This window comes from Gorilla gorilla, chromosome 6 (assembly GCF_029281585.2).
Source record: "Gorilla gorilla gorilla isolate KB3781 chromosome 6, NHGRI_mGorGor1-v2.1_pri, whole genome shotgun sequence".
NCBI lineage: Eukaryota > Metazoa > Chordata > Mammalia > Primates > Hominidae > Gorilla > Gorilla gorilla.
Window position 1 is genome coordinate 94,865,177 of NC_073230.2, and position 6,000 is coordinate 94,871,176.

Genomic DNA, 6,000 nt, shown 5'->3' on the forward strand with positions numbered 1-6,000 from the left:
TGTGAGGGTTGGTCCCGTGGCCAAGAATAAGAGCTAGAGAGAGAGAAATGGAGAGCTGAGGTCTGAATCTTGTGCCAGATAGAAGTGAGTAAATGATCAAAGTACAGGGTTTTTATTCTAATCCTTAAATCCTATTAAGTAAATAATTTAAAATATGAGGATTCATTTATAAACCAATTTTTTATTTTTTCTCAAATTAGTTACACTTATACAGAGCTACTGCCCGTAATCTGTACCATCTGTTTGGGGTTTATCTAATTAGAACGCATTCTGTAACAAAGCCAATGAAGGCTAAATAATGACTTAGACTGGCAGGCAAAAAACTAGAGGTGCCTGCCACCATGCCCTGCTAATTCTGCATATGTATAGTAGAGACAGGGTTTCACCACGATGGCCAGGCTGATCTCAAACTCCTGGCCTCAAGTAATCTGCCTGCCTCGACTTCCCAAAGTGCTGAGATTACAAGCATGAGCCACCGTACCCAGCCCCTCCAACATCTTTGATGCTGAAAGATCTGTGCACAGTAGACGAAACTTCATCCAGATTATGATTGACTAACAAGGAAGATACAAGAGCTCAGGTTGGAGTATCCAAAGAAAATGTGATTGAGATATAGATATAGACAGATATAGATATAGATACATCTCAGCCATAAAAGGGAACAAAATAAGGGCATTTTCAGGAACCTGGATGGAGTCGGAGACTGTTATTGTTAAGTGAAGTAAGTCACAAATGTTAAACCAAATAACTTCTCTTCTCACTTATGAGAACTAAGCCAGAAGGATGCAAAGGCATAAGAATGATATAACGGACTTTGGAGACTCATGGGGAAGTGTGGGAGGGTAGTAAGGGATAAAAGACTACACATTGGGTACAGTGTATGCTGCTCAGGTAATGGGTGCACCAAAATCTCAGAAATCACAACTAAAAGACTTATGCATATATGCAAACACCATCTATTCTCCGAAAACGATTGAAATAAAATTTAAAAAATAATAATAAGTACTCTTTTATTAACCACATGTGGTCAAGGTGAGATGAAATATGAGGCAAAAAAGCAGCACTGTAATGCTCTGTTCATTGTTATTTTTAAAGAACGATAAAATTACATTTTTTATTTACCTGAAAACTATTGTTCAGAGATCCTGCCGGCGTTCAAGCTTGACTAGTTTAAATAAAAATGACAATACTAAACATTCTTATGTTAAAAGGTCATTGTGCCATTTTAAGTGAGTACATGTACTTCATTTTATTGTGTTTTGCTTTATTGTGCTTTGCAGATGCTGAATGTATGTTTACACACACACACACACACACACACACACACACACAATAAGTAGATATCTTTAAAATGTATCCTGTGAAAAGTAGTTCTGGATGTGAAGGGGTTGGAGGGAAGCAGGTTAAAATAATGACTTAGAACGTTTTCTATCACATAAGCCTTCCATTAATTCTCTGAATACCTGCTCAGTTTTTCTGTAACTCTTCTGAGAGTACATTTACTTCTACTTTAAATGTTGTGTTTTTTTTTTTCAAATTATTTAGAAACTAAGATCTCCATCTGTTTTTACAGTGGATCCTTCAGGTTCCAGGGATTTCACCAATAGCAGTGAAAGCCTACTTCTGCTAATTTTGACTGTTCCTCAGCATTTGTCCAGAAGCTTAAAAAGAAGCAGGCTTACTTTCAGTGCCATCTATCACAGCTGCAGAATTATATCATGACATGTCAAAATAATGACTCTGAAGCCTTCCAAATCTTCCAAGAAAGAAGTAAGTTTTTAACAAGTACATTTGATAGTCTCATAATATTTTGAAAATTAAAAATCGTATCTGGCAGGTGTGATTGAGCATGATATTAAAAGAGAACATCATGACATTCTTCAATTACTCAAGAGAAAGTAGCATTTTCCACCTATACCCATTATATCTGGGATCATCTCGGCTTTCAAAAATGGTAAGCAGTATGCTTGTAATTAAAACATAAAGGATGACTTAATGACAATTTAAGTATCTATGCAAAAAACAGCATTAACTGGTGTGGAATCTCCTTTGCTATTAAAGCTTACAGACACTTTCTAATACGTCATATAAACATTTTTGCATTATCTTTTAAAATTAAAACACGATTTGTTAATTTTTTTACAACTAAAGCCATACATAAGGGATTTCCTGGCCAAAAATAAAAATAGTAATGCATTTTCTAAATATCACATGCTCATTGTAGAGATTTTGGAAAACAAAATTAAGGAAAAAATAAAAATCGTCTGCACTTTCACTTTCCAAAGATAGCTATTCTCAATATTCTAGTACATTTTATTTCAATTTTTAAAAACTTCTTGTTTTATAAGAACATTACTTACAGAAAAGTTATAAAAATAGAAAAATACAGTTGCTTTAATGGTCAAAACCAAGAAGTTAACATTGTTACAATACTATTAATTAAATTACAGACATTTTTCAAATTTCACCAATTTTTCTTTTAATGTTATGTTTATGTTCCAGAGTCCTAGTCAGGATCTCATGTCTCATTTAGTTGTGATGTCTTTATGGTTTCCTCTGATCTGTTACATCAGATACAACAGACACTTCTGAAGAGTCCTGGTCAGCTATTTTGTAGAATTTCCATCAATTTGGTTCTATTTGATGTTTCTCATGATTAGATTGAGATTATGCATTTTTGGCAAGAATACTACAGAAGTGATATGCCCCTCTCAGTGTATCGTCAATATATGTATATCATGTATGATGTCAATGTATCTAATTATTGGTTATGTTGACCTGGATCACTTTCTAAAAGTGGTGTCTCCCAGTTTTCTCTACTCTAAAGTTACTATATTTCTTTTTTAATTAATAAATATTTTGTAAGAGTTACTTTCAAATGCAAATATTATTTCTCCTCAAACTTTTACCCAACAATTTCAGCATTCATTAGTGGTGTTCTAATGGTGATTTTCCATTTCCCTCATTCCTTCCTTACTTATTAATTGGAATCTTTTTCTAAAAAGAGCTGCCTCTTCTCCTACATTTATGTATCTACTCAAATACTTATCTTTATCACTATGGCACCACAGATATTTACTTTATTCTATGGATTATAATCCAATTATATTTTTTCTTTTTGTAAATTTTTCTAGCTTTGGGCATTGGGATCTTTTCCATTTGGCTCCTGTGCCCTTTCAACATGCCCTATTCTTTTTTGAGCACTGTCGTACTTCCTGCTGCTGCGTGGGGCTAAAGTCTTATCTTGTATATTTTCTGTGCCAGCCTTGGAATCAACTATATCTCCAAGGAGTTCTGGTTCCTTTTATTAGATAAAGGTATTAGAAACAAAAATCTGGGTGACAGGTGTGCTTACTACTAACAGAGTGTCACTACTTTTAATACCTGTCAGTGAACATGGTTTCAGAATACACATATTATACTGGTTATTGCATACACATATGTCTAAGTTTATGTCGGTATTTATCTTTAAAAATGATGAATTCATATTGATATCTACAATTCCCATTCAATACTACAGGGTTTATTCTAGCTATTCCTTTTCTTATATATAACTTTTCTATTATAGACAAAGAGAAAACTGACTCTCATTTTCTTCAATATATACATGTATTTTTTTCAACCCTAGCATACAAAGAAAATAGCTTCTGAAATATGAATCTGTACCCATTTGGGAACAAATTTACTAAGGAAAGTATATTATTTGTGTGCAGTTCTTTTTGTCTTTAGCCTCATACTATTCAATCAAAATATTGTTTTCCAGAATAAGTTAGTTCTTCTTTTACACCTCCTGTAGTGTTCTGTTACTCATTTTTAATACAGTTAGATACATTTGCTACAGTTTCTATTCTAGTTGGGGTTCTTCCCAGGCCTGGTGCATTTTAAAACCTTTATGTAGCATATAATTCAGTATTTGTATGCAGTGTCCCTGTTCAGATTCCTTTGTGTTTCAGCCTTCTCATCACAGGGCCCAAGAGGCCAGGTGTTGAGGTATACATGGGAAGCCTATAGACCTGTCTTATCTCTCTTTCTGTGTCTCGCCCCATGATCAGTAGTCACTAGGTTTTTAAAATGTATGGTTTGTATGCATACACATTTTTTTTTCTGAGTTCTTTATACAACAGTTCAAGTAATTCACATGGAAAATCTATTTCATGAAAACTCCTTCTCCAGAGTTTGTCTCCCCAGAGCTAAATTCTGGTGGATGGGAATAATATACACTTTGTAGTTCAAAAAGTTCAGGGAACTGAGGATCCCAAAACCTTCCTAGATACAGCTGAAGTTTTGAGCCTTTACTTTAGTCATCAGGTAGCAATGTAGTAAATATGATTCAAGAATGACTGTTCAATTCTGCTCAACAGCTATAGGAGATCTAAAATGCCAGGCTTTTGCTTAGTAGTAAGACTGCAGAATCCTTAAAGAACTTCAAACTCTCTTGTTCCATAGTGGACAATCTTTCATCCCACATGTGAAGTTTTGACATCTGTGGCAGCCATGACTGAGTGTAACCCAGGACTTCTTTTTGATATCTGTTAACTATACTTCAAATATCTATATAACCAAATAATTCATTGATCTTAAATGAAAAAGGTCTCAGATTTTCCTGTTCTCCTTTGTATTCCTGATACTCTTTAATTTTGGAGCAAAATTTCTAGTTTTAAAGTTGGAAAGACTAAAGAATTCAGCCAGTTTACAGCTTCAAAAATAAATGATATGCAGAAGATAAGGCTGTCTTGCAGTAGTAGAATAATAGAATCTTCCCACTGAAATGTACAGTTTCCTCCATTGAATTGTGAAGGGCAAATGATAGAAGAAAAAAAAAAGATAAGAGTGATGCTGTCTACCCACTGTTTTTCCCTAAGGAAAGTGTTGAAGATGTTTCAAAAATAATAGGAAAAAAATATTCAATTTTATCTCCATGCAGGGATTCTTATTTTAGATTAGTAGGAAATGGCTTTCTATCAAAAATAATGGGAAAAAATAATATTCAATTTTATCTCCATGCAGGAATCCTTATTTTAGATTAGTAGGAAATGGCTTTCTACCACTCTGAAAAGTCTCTTCTTGGCCAAACATCAAAGTCTGGAGCTAGAGATGTAAGCAGAAATGGGGCGGAAAGAGCTTACATGTTGAATCAATCAGCCTTGATTTGAATCAACCTTCCATCAATTACCAGCTAAGTAACTTTAAAAGAGTCACTTAATCTCTCTGGCTTTCTATTTCCCCATCTGGAAAGTAACACATACCTCACAGGTTGTTATTAGGAACAAATAAAAAATTTGTGTCAAGATGCGTGGCACATAATAGGTTTTCTGTAAATGTTAATTGAATAAGAAAATAACCTTGGTTCAACATATTTTGCCTTTAAGCCAACGACAATGATAGCATTTCATGCATATTGGTTTCATTGCCTGACTACTTAGGCAATGTTATTGAACTTACAGTGTTGTGACATTGTTACACAGGAGAAGCAAACGTTGTCTCTGATGGATGGCAGCTCACACTCTAGAGCTAACACTTCGTATACAATCACAGATGAAAGGAATGACTTGCTAATGTCTATAGCAAAATTCTGGCCAAATATTTGATGTCGAATGTCATTCTCCAGGTGGGAAGGAGCACAATCTTAGCTTGACACCTCAAATAAAGCCCCTTTTTAAGAAAAAATAAATTCTCCTTAGGGAATTTTCTCAAGATTGCTTCTTTTTTCATATCCAATGGCTTTTTTTTTTTAAGCTTGCAGTTTCTGGAAAAAGCTGTACAATATCAAAAAGCATTTCATTTAATAAAGCATTTATCTGCACCTTTAAAAGTCAGATTACTTCATGGAAAGTTACCATATAATTTAAACTTTCTTAGTTAAATCTCATTAGTAATGAATCCATATCATTAATACTATTTCATATATATTACCTTAACCTATAATATAATAACTATGTAATTTATTATGTAGACCGAGACACTTTGGAGAGTGAAAGTGGGCTTTATTAATTATTATGC

The 6,000-nt window shown here is 33.9% G+C and overlaps 1 long non-coding RNA gene across 1 annotated transcript; it reads left to right on the forward strand.

Moving 5' to 3' along the window:
- Nucleotides 1-1,577: 1,577 nt before the first annotated feature.
- Nucleotides 1,578-5,288, forward strand: LOC129534612 (uncharacterized). The gene is made up of 2 exons (XR_008681246.2): nucleotides 1,578-1,770; nucleotides 5,008-5,288. It is a non-coding gene; the product is annotated as an uncharacterized lncRNA (long non-coding RNA).
- The last annotated feature ends 712 nt before the right edge of the window (nucleotides 5,289-6,000 follow it).